We start from the raw sequence: 16,320 nt of genomic DNA on the forward strand, positions 1-16,320 counted from the left end.
AAATGGTCCGTCCAAGGTAGCGGTATGCACAGAGCTTTAAGGGGAAAGAAAGGGGGTTATCCAAGGAGCAAGGCACTTTGAATTAAGTATTACTAAGCTCAGTGTAATTGATAATGGTCTGCAGACTACCTGAATCGCTCCCTTTCACACCATTTCCCTCTGCACTCTCAATGTTGGATCTTCATATCTCTTCAGCACGGATTTCACTCTCCTTTTCCCCCTGCGAACACAGCATACTCACTCTACTCACCTGTGAACACAGCATTTTCTTTTCATTTGTTGCTGTACATATGTTAACAGGTGTGATCGCCTTCATTTGCTTTTGCAAAAGTGGCACATGTTACCATTTTGAAAGAGCTCAGCAGGGACGCCAAGGAATGAATGTGAATGTAGTGGGTAATATTCGATAATGCACCGACAGGCACTCTGCTCCAGAGTTCTCAACAATGCCCCGTCACAAACACCCCGACAACCTAAACTCACCCAGATAGACATTTTGCACTCATGCAGCCTGAGGCTGCACTGCTCAGTTTTCAGCTGCCTGCAGTAAGTACACTTTAGTTCAGTGACTTCTTAGTTTCTCATTGCTCAAATGGGTGTAATTTCTAATATTATTTGTATGTCTAAATTGCTTAATGCTCTCGTGAGAAAGTGTCACTCATAGTTGTTAAAATGTCACTCATAATTGCACTGAACTTGTGAAAATGTCCCACTTAGCAATCTGAAACCTTGGCAGCTAGGAACTTAAAAGCAGTCTCAGTAAAGTGTAGCCTGTGGTTCTGGTGTCTCATCTCACTACGTTTGATTCAGTTTGCTAATATATGGGGCAGCCCAGTCCCTGATGCAGTCAGGCAGAAGCCATGAAGGTAATATGTGTACAGGGGTAGTAACTCTTTCTGCAACATGTAAGGAATAACCTTTTTTTTTTAAATAGTACTTAGTGCATTAGTCATGGGACTTCATAGTACTTTAAAAAGTAACTCGGTGGTGCTCATTTTATTGACTTCAGAATTAATCCATAGAATGAAAAAATCTCATGTTGTATTCACATCTTTGCTACTAGGCAATAACTTACTGAGCTATATTACTGGCATTCTAGACTGAAATTTAATGCAGTGTAGAAGTGCAAGCATCTTAATTGTTTCTTGTAGCAGCATTTTCCTGTTGTCGTTTTTATACTGGGAGTCAGCCTTGCGGTAGCTAGCATTGTCACAGGCACTATTATTATGTGAGAATTTGCTTGGAATGTAATTTATTTTCAAAATAGGGAGAGGAGAGGACTGTGCTTGAAAAAGCATGTTTAATGAAATAAATTATTCCTCTTGAAATGGGAGGAACAGGCTGGTGTTGTGGATGGAAGCTCACAGGCAATCCAGAGGAATGGAGAGACATTCCAGTCATGGGAATGTTATTGAAAGGCATATTATTAATGTAATATTACAACATACCTATTTCTGGTAGAGGATCAGCAGGCTAGCAGCACGTACGAGTATTCACGCTTTTAGCATGTCCCTGTGAGAGGCACCTGTTTAAGCAACACAGGCTCACTGGCCAGGGCGTGGGGGTGTACAAAGCATAATATAAAGGTTGATAGTACAACTTGCCTCAAGCGGACCTGATATCTTTTACTCAATCACTACACTTGGTGCATTTCCTCCTTCTCCCTCCTTTTGTTCCTTAATTTTTTTTCCTGCTCCTTTCATACCTACTTTAATTACTTTCTTTCTTGTCCTTAACACTTCCTTCTGCTTTTCTTCCATTTTCCTTTCTTCTTTCTAGTCATCCATGACACATCGTTTGCTTCCTTTTTCCCTCTATCCTTCATTTCTTCTACATTCTCTTTTTTCCTCCTTTCATTTATTACTCATTTATTTCCTCAATCCAGACCAGTACTCACCTTCCTGGCTTCATTTATGGTTTCCTTCCTTAATGTATTTTTTTCCTTCATCCCTTTCTTTCTTTCAAGCAGCACAGTACAAGCACATTCTCTTTAAGTTGGGAAGCTGTCTCACATCCTTCTATTACCTTTCCTAAAGCTGCATTTTGACCTGTACTCACATTCTGTAATTCAAGTTGACTTATAAGTTGTTGTTATAGACTTTCAATATTTTATATTATATTATATTGATTTACATAGCGCACTAATCACCCAAGAGGGTATCCAGGTGCTTGGGCAATGGGCAGGTGTGTAGGTGTGAGGTACTCGAGGTGTTTGTGTGAAGAGCCAGGTCTTCAGCTTCTTGCTGAACTCTAGAAGTGAGGAGGTGGCTCTGATGTGTTAAAGCTTGTGGGTGTGGATAGAGCCAATAAAGGAAGTCGGTGGAGCCATTGGAGAAAGTGGGTGGAGCCATTGGAGAAAGTGGGTGGAGCCAGGGATGTGGGTGTGGCCTCCTGAAAAATGGGAGCACCTGCACTTCATATTTTACAAATTAAGCACTGGGTGGTGCCCTACATGTGATTGCCACATACCACTAATGTTAATTTTTGATCTCTTCGTGATTATGACATGGCGCGGTCACTATACGGCCCTTTTCAAGATTGACGACGCTCTAGTCTTTGAATCCATGGACGCGAATGTAACGCGTCCATTTAAACCCTGACTTCCGGGTCATGTGCACACCAGGAGCACAAGCCGGAGAAGTACGCGGCAACGCTGAGATACATATCGGGTGAGTGCTGTTTCTCTTAGAACCCCTTAAATATTGGTCCTCTGTTAACCAGGGACATTCTGCTTAAGAGTAATACGAGACTGACGTACTCTTACTCTGATTGACTTCTAGAATCGGGCGTTCGAACACAGAAGTGGGTCGTACCCGACTCGGAGCTGCTCACTAGCAGAGTGAAACCCCGAGAGGTAAGATTGCCTCACGGTTTGAATATGAATTTGTTACCGACAAATCCACGCATTTTGAACACAGTTGTCTAACTAGACTCATAATTCTTGATCCTACAGATATCGATACTTTTTTACGCCCGAATACACGTTACATATAAGTGCCGATTGGATTTATTCGCTGAACCTAGACAAAGGATTATCCACGCATACAGAGGTGAGCTCTTGTTAATACTTTTAGAAACCAAGTTCTTTGTTGGTACAAGTTAAGTCACAACAACTTGTTTCTTTTCTCAGAGTACATTTATGTTTTAGTTACATATAGAAGTTAGCATTGGCTTCTATTTCGGGATGCTAAGCCCTTTGGCTATACAGGAATATACAGTAATATATTCGGAAACTGTTCATTTCCCACAGCATACCTATGTTTTAAGCTGCTTTAAGGATTATAAGGCATCTAGAGCGTTTAAGTGGTCTATATAAATTTCGGGTAGAGCCCATTGCAGAAACACACACTTTGAGCTTGAGTTTTTTGTGGATACTGTCTCCTACTTAGATCTTAATTAATATACATATGACCCTTTACAGGTCGACAGCCTCTTCACTGATATTGCTTTATCCATGGTCACGGGCCCGGCTGGGTCGGAAGTATCACCAGCTGAGCGGTGAGCTCTTTAATATTTTTTAACTGATATGACTTTGTTTTCCTTATTGCCCTAGTTTTTCACATGTGACATTATATTGATGGGTCTTTCCTCCCATTCTGTCATTTGTTGATAGACCTTCTGGCGCAACACAGCCACATATAGGTATGTGCAATCCTTCTCAAACGGTCACGTGAATTGGCGTCATCACAACCTGCACGCAGTATGAGTGAGTCGGACACAGTAAATTTGCACCCGCAACTGGGGAGAGTATATCAATTGTCTTATGCAGTGACAAAATACATACGGTCACTGATTAAGAGGGTAATATAGACCCTTTTTTAGACTCACTTGGTCACTTAATCACCAACACTCTTTTGAGATGACGTCTTAGGAGCACCATCGACACGAATGTGTTGGGCTGCACATGACCACAACATTATTAATATACTTATGTCTCACACAGTGGAAGCTGAGAGAATCTGTTTAAATACATTTTATAGCATCTTTGTGTTCACTTGTTGCATATTAGATGCTCCATTGTTATCCATTTGTGTTTTTCAGCCCTGAGGATTCGCAATAGCGATGAAACACGTGTCGGCTGGCTGTTTTATTTAATAAAGAACTCCACCGGACTACTCTCCCACTGGAGATTCCAACATCTTTCTGTCGCTTTGTACATCAATTATTTGTTTGAATATCACTGAACATTGTTTTACTCTTGAGTGCATTGGGTTTACTTGTAATTCATGTTATTTGGTAGTTCACTACCAAACATTGAGTGGTTATAGGGCTCCCCACTCACCCAGGTGCACCACCCTACTTGCTAAGTCATTATCAGTGTGTTTACTTTAGGTTGTGCACCCAGTGTCCTTTCTGACTAAAAGCCTTCCAGTTCTTTCATGGAAATATAGGTTATTTAACGAATTAGTACTTGTATTGATTAGGAGCGATGTCATATTCTTTAATTTATCTTTCATTTCCACAGAGGGATCATATTGTTAATGTATATTTTAATTTATATATAACTTTATGATCCTTTAACTGGAGTTGGATGACTTTCAACGAAGATATTTTTTTAGTATGCAAGTATTTCTTTATGATTGAAAAATGTACTAAAAACAAAACTGTTTATCTTCTAGAGTGAAATTGGACTAAAAGTATATTAAGTAGTGCTTTATGCAATTTTTACTCGTGAAGAATAGGAGGATTATCTTCGCAAGTACTTTTTTTTAAAAAAAGGAATATAATTGTGGCTTAAAATGTTGAGATTGTTAAATGTAATTATGACATGAAATGTACTTAAAAAAAGGAAGGATGAAGTAGTGAGGGAGTGTTTGTCGTAGCACTTCTAATCTACTTTATCTGAAAGTAAAAAAAAGCCCAAACATTTATAAAAAGATGATTGGGAAACACTTATATAATGTAAACATAAGTAATGAGTGCTTATGATAAAATAAAATAAATGTGGTCCATCGCGTGATACCAATGAATGTAAAATAATGTTTGCATTTCACCTATATGATGAATATAAAAAACTCAATAAAAATATTTTGAAACCATGAGCATTTTTCTTTCAAGGATGGTTTGAAGAAGTCTTCATTTTATAAAAGAACATAGTACTCCACACTAAAGGAGAATAGTCAGCACAATTATGATAGAATAGAAAATATAACGAGTATGTCGTTAGCCATAGAGATATCAAGACTCAACACCATATGTGACACTTCTTTGTAGCAGATCAAAACTACATGATGCAGAAGGTGTCCTGTCCGCGAAAAGGTGAGCAGAGAGGCCTGGGTACCCATCGGAGGGAGTCAAAGGGCTGTAGCAGACTAGATACATAAAGGCAACACAGCGATTTAGACGAACACACTCCTATATAGTGTATCAAATTACATGTATATATATTTTTTCCAATTGCAGGAACGTTTTTATAATCGTTCAAACGTCCGGAATATATACTATACAAATAGTTATTTTAAATGTGAGAAGGAACGTGTATGAAAGGGCGATGTTATCCAACTCCACATTAAGATACGAACAATTACCAATCGTAACATCTTTCTTTTACTAAGTTTTAGATGTAGAGCTTCATGCTGCATTATGTCCGGCACGTGATTAAAAACACACCAGTGACAGACAGGTGAACTGCAAATATTTTTTTCAGTCAGTCTCTCACTTCCTCTCTCCTTTCATAAAAGCATTACACACATTGTTAAGTTCCTTTTTATCTTACAGGTTGTGTTTCACAAATTGGCATTACCCCCCCAAAAAAACCACTAAGCTCTATGTTCGTGTATTCTGCGATGATGCGTGGCCACTGTAACAACGAGTGAGAAGCCTGCTTCGACACGTAGTGCAACCTCTTTGAATGACGCCAATGGCACAAGGTGAGCAAAGAAGTTTGTTTCCTAAACAACGACAAGTTATCTGTGAAAGGAGAGAATATGTAGTATGCAGCAGGTGCGCAATACCCATTAGGCTAACGTCGTGTGTGTATCTTCCACGTTTTAATGTCCTTTTTCTCTTTCTTACTGTCTCTCACATCGTTTCTTTTTCTTTTTTACAGTTATGGACGCTGCTGTCTCCACCCTGCCGTATAGAACCTTACCTGAGTTTAAGTGGTGAACTCTGTTGGCTACAGTGAAGCCTGCTTCAAGACGTAGAGCACCCTCTTTTAATCATGCCTATGACACTAGGTGAGCAAAGAAACTTGTTTCCGAAACAACAACAAGTTATCTGTGAAAGGAGAGAGTGGGTAGTGTGCACCAGCTTGACTGTGTAGAAATATACAATTACCTCCGAGTAGTGACAACAGATTGGTTACAACAATCTGAGGAACAGATCTACAAGCTTATTGCGCTACTTTTGTGTCACTTTTAACATGGGAAAAGTGGCGCAAGGAGCTTGTAAATCTGCGTCTGACTTCTCAGGAAAAACTCTCAACTCCAGACTCTGCGAGTCAATGTGGTGCAACAGCCTAGGTACGCAATATTAAGAACTCACCGCTATGCAGTGGGAGTGTATGGGATATACTACTTTGGAAGAAAAGCAACACACAGATACCTCCTTACAGTGGAACTTGTTGTAATATAGAATCCTGAGTATATATAAAAATAAAGCAAAAATGTACGTGTGCAGTTGTATGGACTATGCTATAATAACTCTTTATACTATCTTTCAGATTAGTAAACTTGAGGGTGCACTCTGAGGCAGCACATCCGTGGACACACAACGGAGGCAAAAAGTGAGCTATTAGTATTTTCTCCAGTATTAACTGCTCCATCTCTTTCTTTCTGACACAGTTGTAATGTTGTTTTCTCTCTATTTCTCTCTCTCACTCTTTGTGACATTATTTCTCTTTCTCTTTTAAAGTTATAGACACTGCTGTCTACTTTGACGTGTAGAAGCAGAGATAAATTCAAGTTGTGAATTCTGTAGGCCGCAGTGTTTATACAAGGTAAGCACAGCGGCCTAGATATTCAATGCCTCCAATTAAATGTATTGGAAAAAAAACGGCGTATTTACAAAACCCGTTGAGCCACTTTTGAGTCACTAACGCAGTAGGCACTTCCATACAGACACCACTTGAACGCGGGACTATAACAGAAGTGAAATGTACCAGACACACTGCACACGTAAAATCCTAGGGTCATATTATAAAGCAAGGGCGATACATTATCGCTGCTTTTATCGGCAGGAAAGTGCCACTAAAGTGGCGATAATGGGCTTGATAATATGCCCTTGTGAATTCCGATAGAAACCTTGGTTCTGGTGTTAACCTGGGCTTCTATGGGAATTCACAAGGGCATATTCTCAAGCCCATTGTCGCCACTTTTGCGGCAGTTTCCTGCCTATAAAAGCGGTGATAATGTATCACCCTTGCTTGATAATATGGCCCCTACTGTTTCCTTGACTTGAAATGTTTGACCTCATTTACTCACATCAACGTAATTTTAAACACAAATTTTTGTTTTTGTTTTGCAGATTACCCATCGTACGTTTATTGGAGTCCATATCATAATTTGTTTATAATATTGTTTTATTAAAGTTATTTTTGTAGTTCTTTATTATATTGTTATCTTTAAGTTACGTTTCCAGTTATTGTTGTTTTAATAAAAGTTAATAAAAAAACTATATACCTCTTTTTTTTGGGGGGGTGACGGTCCACAATAGAAATAATATTTATAATTTGAAGTAGTATGGTAAGCCGTTTGAGAGTAGGGTTGAAAAGTACTGGCTGTACAAAAAGTTATATTTACTCTGGATTCTCGACAAGACAGAAAGGAAAGCAAACTAAAAAAAAACACTGTCTACCAGATTTACAACCCCGTTGTGCCACTTTCACGTGCATAGCCACCCCCTACAAAATTAAAAGTGTGTGGCCCTCAATGACGCCCCTCCAACTCCAGAAACAATCACTCCCCGGAGATTTCTATATTGTGTGAGGGGGGGCTTTGTGGCCCTCCGCCTGGTGCCCTTGAGAGACCTGGAGTCCGTCACGCCCAGACCCGGTTCCTGCCGTGTCTTGGGGGAAACAGCCATTACAACACGCTCATAACCACGCGTGACTCTCACCACGAATCCATTAGCAAGCATATGGCTTTATCACGCATGCCTTTACCACACATGCCTTTACCACGAGTATGCATTTACCACGCATGATAAAGGCATAAGCGTGGTAAAGGCTTTGTGGTGACGGTCACGCGTTGTAATGGCTGTGGCTTACGTGCTTCAAATGACTTTTTAGGTATGCGTGTGCTCAAGTCTGATAAGGACAAGGACAAACAACGTGGTGTCTGTGGCAGGAAATCTCATGGATAACAGAGAAGTTAGGCGGGAGGTAAAATAAATATGAAAGTGGCAAGTATAATAAAAATGATGGAGGAAAACTACTAACATGGCGGAGGACGGAGTATGTAATCAAGAATTGGCGCCCCAGGCAACACGTTTCAAACAAATATAGATAGAATATGATTATTAATATATTAGAAAAGAGTAGCAGCGGATGAGGCACACAGCCCAAAGAGAACAAAGCGTCAATTTAATACCTGAAATGAGGAGAGGGTGGCTTTACGAACTTGAAAAAGAAAGAAGCGTGGTGTTGGAAACGAGGCTACGCATGCGTAGAGACTACAACTGGTGCAGACAAAAAACATAAAGAAACAATCTCGGAGGTGTACACATGGACCATAGAGGAGCATACCAGGAACTACGGGGTATGTCACTGTGAAGGGTAGGTGAATCGGAAAGAGCGGGGAGTACTGATGCGAGAGTGCAAGTTTGACGCATGAACAGAAATGTAGAGAGGGAGTAGAAGAGCTGCCCAGAGCGAAAGTTTTAGCACTATAGGTAGTTTAGCACATACCATATGCGTGATAAAGGCATGCGTGATGAATGCGTGCGTTGTTATATGATACATTCAGAACGCGGGAAGCCGGCAAGACTGTGCGGACATAGTGCTCCCTTCACGGTCCCCAACATTTTTTATAAGACCCGGAGGATAAGATCCCAAGAAATATTAGAAAGTTCTGATAGAGGCTACTATTTTAACGGAAAAAGTAAAAGTTCCGCACCTAGCTCATTGCGGCCCCCTGTTGTTCATGGCCTGGATGCACAACTCATAACCCCGTGATTTAAAAAAACAACAACATTATTTTGATTTTTTGGCCTTGGTGGTCCTTGTGGGACCCCTTGAGCAGGCCTAGGCGGTCATGGTGATTCTACCCTGCCCCCTGTGTTTTTTCGCGTTTCTTTTACTGCTTTCTTGTGCCTCTGTTCGGAATTAGCATTTAAAATACCTTTGAAATTCACTGAAAAAACCATAGGTTTTACACATGTTATAGTTAGGAATTAGCATTTAAAAAACCTTAGAAATTCACTGAAAAAACCATAGGTTTCACACATGTTATAGTTAGCTGGACATTTCACTCATATAAAACTATTGAAATTCCCCCGTTATAGTTAGTTCAGCTAACTATAAGGAGAAGTGTGGCTCACCGGTTAGAGGCGGCAGACCCAGAAGCAGAGGTCGGCCCGGGACCAGGGTTCAATTCCCGACGCGGCAGGGTACGGAACCAATGTCAGCGGGCTCGATAAATCTCGCCTCGGTGCCTCTCTAACCATGGGTCCCACGCTGCTACTCTGGGCAATAGCTTGCTTAATCTCCACAATGGCCCCCTCGCTGCTGGGGATGCCTGGCTTCACCTTGGGGATGCCCAACAGGGACCATCTCACAGGGAAAGCCAGGACGGGTTCCCCAGCGGCACACAGCGCCAAGAAACCTTGCAGTGAACGTGCGCTCTACAAATTCAGACTAACATAACTATAACCTGCGCGCCCGCAATGCACTGCTGATGATGTCACATAATACATCACTCATGACATGGTCAGTGACATCACTCATGCTATCACTGATGACATCTCAAATGACATCACTCATGACATCATCCTTGTGAAAGAGTGGCAGACCTCCTCTCAGCGTAATATAACCTTTTATACAAACATTCAAAAATAGAAACTAACATTTTCAAAAAATGGAGATACCAATACCAGTTACAACAACCTATTCAGTAATTCCACCATCTACATACACATCCACTCATTCACCAACAGTTCTATATAGTCACTCAAACATGTACTCACTCATCATATGTACTCATACACCTATACATCCTGTTACACACCGACACTCATCCACAGAGTTACTCACACACATACTCACACATGCAAATAAGCTATCAAACATCCATTTATTTGCATATACAGCTATACACACACCACTACACTTACTTTTACAAAAACGTACACATACTTACTCACTTAAACAATCACTTATAGAAACACATACTTATTTATACAGGAACTCTTCCAATCTCTCACTTTCACATATAATCACTTATATACATCAATACTCACATATACTAGATTAAAACATATGAAGTTACTCATAAAGATACTATTGAGACAGTCATTCACTCACTAGCACACCCATACACACACTCATCCACCCATACAGTCCTGCACACATGCTGTCTTCAAAACACATACAAACAGTGAGTCACTCATTCTTGCATCTATGCGCTAAGTAATACCCCCCACCGAACCATACAGACACTCATACTGATACTCAAAAAACAAACTAATAACCCATATACACACTCATTTAGCTACTCACCAACCCATGCAGCCACTTATACACAAAGTGAGACACTGATACAGATATTTAAATATTTAAACATTACTCGTTAATACATGTATTCACTAGGATACACTTAATAAGTCAGTAATGCAATCAATTTTACAAAAACATCCATTTAGACACATATTTACCCATTTATTCTTCCATCGACCTTTAGATATACATATATAAAAAATATTTATTTTTCAGAAAGACACACATTCACTGGATGATGTCATCAATGATGTCATGAGTGATGTCATTTGAGATGTCATGAGTGATGTCATGAGTGATGTCACTGACCATGTCATGAGTGATGTAATATGTGACGTCATCAGCAGTGCATTGCGGGCGCGCGACTTACAGTTATCTGAACTAACTATAACGGGGGGATTTCAATGGTTTTGTATGAGTGAAATGTTCAGCTAACTATAACATGTATGAAACCTATGGTTTTTTCAGTGAATTTCTAAGGTTTTTTAAATGCTAATTCCACTTATAACATGTGTGAAACCAATCGTTTTTTCAGGCGGTAGCCAGTAGGTAGTTATAGTTAGGACCTATTTTCCATAGGAACTCCACAACATTCTATTTGGATTAACTTTGGTGCCAGTTGACGAATCTTCGCAAAATTTTCAAAACTGGTGGGGCGCTCCGGTCCACTTGTTGTGTGGTATTTTAGGCTCCGAGTGAATTTTCCCGATTCATGCCCTTATATAGGTACAATTCACATTACGCTTATATAGGCATAGAAATCAAGCCCTTATTTAGGCGTATCCCATGCTACCCAAATACAGGCATGGTTACTTCCACCAGTACCAAACCTCACAACGATTTCTTGGAAAATCGCCTTAAGCAGTTAGGGAACTTCCTCTTGCCTGAATATTGATTTGTCCAAATACTCATGTACTTTGCAAAGAGCAACTATTCCCTAGGGGTTCTTTTCTGATGTTCATATGCCCGACTTTATGTCAAACTGTGGAATTCCTAAACACCTTCAATGTATAAATCTACCTTCACTTGCTATAGCAAACTAGGGTGGTTCGGAGCAGTTTGACTACCTACTTGCCCAATGCAGCTCGCTACAGCAAGTGCCGTAGGAAGTCGACTCTCCAGCTGACTCACTGATCAAGCGGCTGCCCTTCTCTTGCCGAGAATCCAGCTCCAGTGTTTCCAAGCTCCCCTTGCGGGGTGTTGGGAAATCGGGCCCGAGACTGAGATACCAGACCTCCTTCATTCTAACTAAGGTATGCAGCTGATTGGAACCTAGAGAAACCTTTGGTAAATTATTGGCAAAAACAACTAAACCTATGCTACACAATACTTACCTCTTCCCTCATACTAGACTTAGGTTAGGTACATTGGGGTAGGCATATTTTAGAAGCACCAGTTGAGTATTTTTAGTCAATGTTATTTATGTATGTATTTTTATATGGCTTAGAAACCATACAATGCTCTTACAGTATTATTTCATATTACTGTTTACGCTGTACGCATTATACTTCACAGTCTGCATAACGATAGTAGCAGTTCACTTCTCTAGTATGAGAAAGGAGACTGTTCAATAAACCTTTTTTTTTAAAAACGCCCGTCTCTCTATTTCTCTACAAACTCTGTTTAAACAAAGCAAGCACGATTGACTGAGTGAAATACTTATCTGTTGTTTCCGCGACTCTGAGAGATATATTTCTTATCCATGGGAAACAATGTTGTCATGTTTATGCAGTTTACATAAACTAATCTCTTCTTGTGAATTCGAGAAAGTTTCTAGTGACCTCTGAGCTAGCTGGCACTCACTATGAAGTTTAGTATATTCGATAGAGACCTAGTCGACCTACGTCTAATCTATAGAATATATTATTCCAATGCGCAGAGCCTATTGGCAATATAGGAACTACACTACAAAGTCTTGGGGTGATTCGTGAACCGGGGGCTGAGCAAAAAGGGGGGTCCCAAAAAGTATTTTCCCCATACAATTTTCCATAGGTCCCATTCATCGTGGCTACAGCCCGAACGGCTGAACGGAATTACACCAAATTTGGCAAAGTGGTAGTTCTTGGTTCAGACTCGTGCCTTTTGCTTATATAGTGTAAATCCGTTCAGCAGTCCCTAAGAAAATTACAATTAAAAGTACTTATCTATCTATGTCCTTGGAGGATCCGTGCATCTTGCGCGGATTATAGGCGCACAGTCCTGATCATGAACGGAATTATGATTGGCTGTCAAGTGGTTGTCAGCATTCAAAACCAGGAAGTATTGTCAGCCATTTTGTGCCTCGGTAGACGCGAGGATCTAGAAATTAGTGGAACAAGTGTTCAAAGCATGTAAAGGGGGCAGGTAAGAAATATTTTGACCCCCTAGACCTGCTTAGGGGTCCTACATGGACCCCTAGGGCCCAAAAAAATAATTCTTTTTTGGGGAAAAAACTGTAAAATGTGCACTGGGTGCATGGATCTGCCTTAAAAAAATTATAACGAAGTGCGGGCTCCTGTGCTTGTTAACAATTAGCTACATGGGAAGGAAAAATTCGAGGGTGAAAAAAATTGCATTTGAAGCGAGGGCTCAGAAAAAAGGGAGTCCCAAACGTGTTTTCCACATGAAATTTTCCATAGGAACCGTTCATCGCGGCTACAGCCCGAACGGCTGAACAGAGTTAGACCAAATTTGGCAAAGTGGTAGTCCTTGCTTCAGCATCGTGCCTTTTGCTCAAATGGTGTAAATCCGTTCAGTAATTCCTGAGAAAATTACAATTAAAAGTACATATACATAAATGGCCCCGTGGATCCGGGCATCTTCAACCAGAAATAACGATTGGTGCCACTCTTTCGAAACAGTGACCTCGACGTATAAACAGAGGTACGATCTAAGAGTGTTTCGATTATTTAAAGCCGAATGTGACATAACAACAAGCCTTACCGATACATTAATATTCCTCCCCCTTAGGGAACCAACATTCCAATTGAATAAAACGAACCTCCCTTCCCAAAATATGGACTGAGACACCGCATCCCGAGCCTACACCCAAAATCAAGAAGGCTCTGTTTGCCCTATTCACTCATTTATATATATAGATTGTCATACCTAAATAGTGTAAGATAAGAGATAGAAGTAGCTTCAAGTTTGTAAATAAAACTTTATTGTTTTTTTACATCCTATACAGAAAAGTGACAAAGCCCTAATGAGAATCCGGGAACTGGTTTCCCTGGATTTGAAACGTGTCAGCACAACTGAAGGAGCGAGTAACGCCATTGATAGTGCAAATTATCTTTTGCTATTTTTGAAATGGTGGCTTTGCTCCTTTTTTGACTTTGTCTTTTATTTTGGATATAGATTCATACACTTAGATTTAAAGGCATAAATGTACATTATCTGTTTTTACAAAGTGTTGCACGTAGGATGTATGATGTTTCATTTTCTTTAGTAATTATGTGGAATGTAAATAAGTGTTTGTAAATGTTGTTGTATATTGGTGCAAATGTTATATAGAATGTACAGTGTTTCCTTTGCATACAGAAATGTGATAAAGAGAGAATAAAAAAGAACTAAAATTCAAAAGGTATAAATAAAAGTACCGGTTCAAACCAAAGGAATTTGTGTTTGACCTAGAAGTTGATATTTTGAAATCAAGAATGGTTTAGGCAATTTTTGTGTTTATTGATATATATAAGGCCCAGCCTACTCCATGTCCCAAGGGGCCTAACTCCTTAGCTATCTAAAGTTTAGGGTGGATTGTAATTTGCGAGAGTTGGAAGGGTGCAGGATTTACCCTGCCTTCTTTTTTGCTCAAATAAGAAAAAGTAAAAGTGTGGAGGGACAATTTTTCCTTCCAAATTATGTCTGAAAACGATACACTATCTTTCACTGAAAGTCATATCCATAACTTAACTTCTTCTTCTCCTTTCTCGACAATTACACTAAGCTCTTCTGCCAAACAGCAGAATGAAGCAGATAAACTAATTAGGTTTCATAAAAAACATATCAGGACAGAGCTCCATGGATATTTTCTCCTGAAACACCTCAAGGGAGGCACCATTCCCTAAGGCCTTCAGGTAAAAAATACTCCTGTGATATTTATTTAAGACGCTGAGTACAAAAAAGGTTTCAGCTACATTAACACCAAATGCAGCCGGGACCTTATGATCCATACAATTGAAACGGCACTGAGACTTTGTCGCAAGGAATTGGTAAAAATAGAAGAACTGATCCAAGCAATTAAAAATAATCAGGCGGTCACTAACGCTAAGACACTTTTCGAGAAAATAGAAAAGGACATCCAGGTCTTCAAGGACAACACGATCAACGATAAAAGTGCCAAATTTGAGACTGATTCAAAATCTTTTAACATTGAACAGGTGTATCCCTTTCTGAAGGAGGATTATTACACTTTGGCAGATTCTCGCAGAGCGCTATCTAACTATCAAGGTAGATCAAGAAACCGGTTTGCCACATTCTCAGAAACATCATCTTCTGAGTCGTCCGGGTCAGACACAAGAAGTAATAACTCTAAGAAACAGGTTTCTTTTTTAGAGAAAGGACAACAACAAAAAAACAGGTACAAAGCGCCTTGGGAGATGAGAACTCGGAACCGCTTCCACAATCGTAGGGGGGTCGACTACTGTAGTCAATTTATCCACAAAGCTGCTCTCTAGTGATGAGGAAGCTGTATTGAACCTGGGGCTGAAATTTGTACCATGCAAACAAACTGACTTTACAAAGCTCAAATTGGAAGCAATAGAGTTTTGTAGAAAAATAAGACTCAAGGCTTTTTTTGCCAATCAACCGTCAGTAATGAATACCGAGGTAACAGGACTGAGAAATAAATCTAAATTTGTTTCCAGTCAGAATATCCCCAAACAAGTATATGCATTTGAGCAGGTATTGTTGTCATCTATTAATAAATTAGAAAAGACTAAGAAATATGTACAACAAAACATCAGTCTTAGGCAACGAGCAGCTATAAAAAGTCTGAAAGAAGGTTCTTCAGTGGTGATAAAACAAGCCAACAAAGGCGGGGCAGTAGTTATTTGGCCCTGCCATATGTATTTGAGGGAGGGTTTGAAACAGGTCAATAACAGCACATGGTATCGACAATTGCCGGAATATCCTGTCAAACAGATACAAGGAATGAGTTCAGAAATCTTGCAAATAGGTAAAGACGTAGGTTTTCTGGGTCCAAAAGAATATGATTTTCTAGTGAAGAAATTCCCCAGAACCCCTGTCTTATATCTTTTGCCAAAGATTCATAAAAACCTCAGTGAACCCCCGGAATGGCCGATAGTCTCAGGCTGTGATTCTTGCCTCGAGCCTATCTTAAAATACGTAGATTTTTTTTTAAGCCATTTCTTAAAGAGGTGAAATTATATTCAGGAGATACTACAGATTTCTTGACGAAGGTAGAAGGAACCTCTTTTGACCAACAAACCCAAATAATGCTGATGATGGATGTTACATCCCTCTACACACAGATCCCTCAGGACGAGGTGTTGGAAGTGATGGACCTATATCTAGAAAGTAGGGAGAGACCAAATAGAGTGCCATCATCATTTATCCAAAAATTGGCTGAAATTGCTCTAAAAAAGAATTACTTCACCTTTAATGATCAATTCTTTATGCAGGTGAAAGGCCCTGCCATGGGGTGTCCTTATGCCCCAGAAATGGCA

At 39.9% G+C, this 16,320-nt stretch overlaps 1 protein-coding gene and 1 long non-coding RNA gene across 5 annotated transcripts in view; one reads left to right on the top strand and one right to left on the bottom strand.

Moving 5' to 3' along the window:
* The window catches only part of NTMT2 (N-terminal Xaa-Pro-Lys N-methyltransferase 2), a 690,813-nt gene that overhangs the window by 70,823 nt on the left and 603,670 nt on the right, over positions 1–16,320 (bottom strand). The window lies entirely within an intron of this gene.
* LOC144828545 (uncharacterized) lies at positions 895–7,614 on the top strand. 2 transcript variants are annotated; one of them, XR_013610484.1, is made up of 8 exons: positions 895–2,854; positions 2,954–3,050; positions 3,422–3,498; positions 5,719–5,870; positions 6,050–6,179; positions 6,665–6,727; positions 6,856–6,940; positions 7,468–7,614. It is a non-coding gene; the product is annotated as an uncharacterized LOC144828545 (long non-coding RNA). The 2 variants fall into 2 exon arrangements; XR_013610483.1 differs by having other exon boundaries at positions 4,042–5,870; positions 7,468–7,580.

Source organism: Lissotriton helveticus, chromosome 1_1 (assembly GCF_964261635.1).
Source record: "Lissotriton helveticus chromosome 1_1, aLisHel1.1, whole genome shotgun sequence".
In the NCBI taxonomy this organism is placed as follows: Eukaryota; Metazoa; Chordata; class Amphibia; order Caudata; family Salamandridae; genus Lissotriton; species Lissotriton helveticus.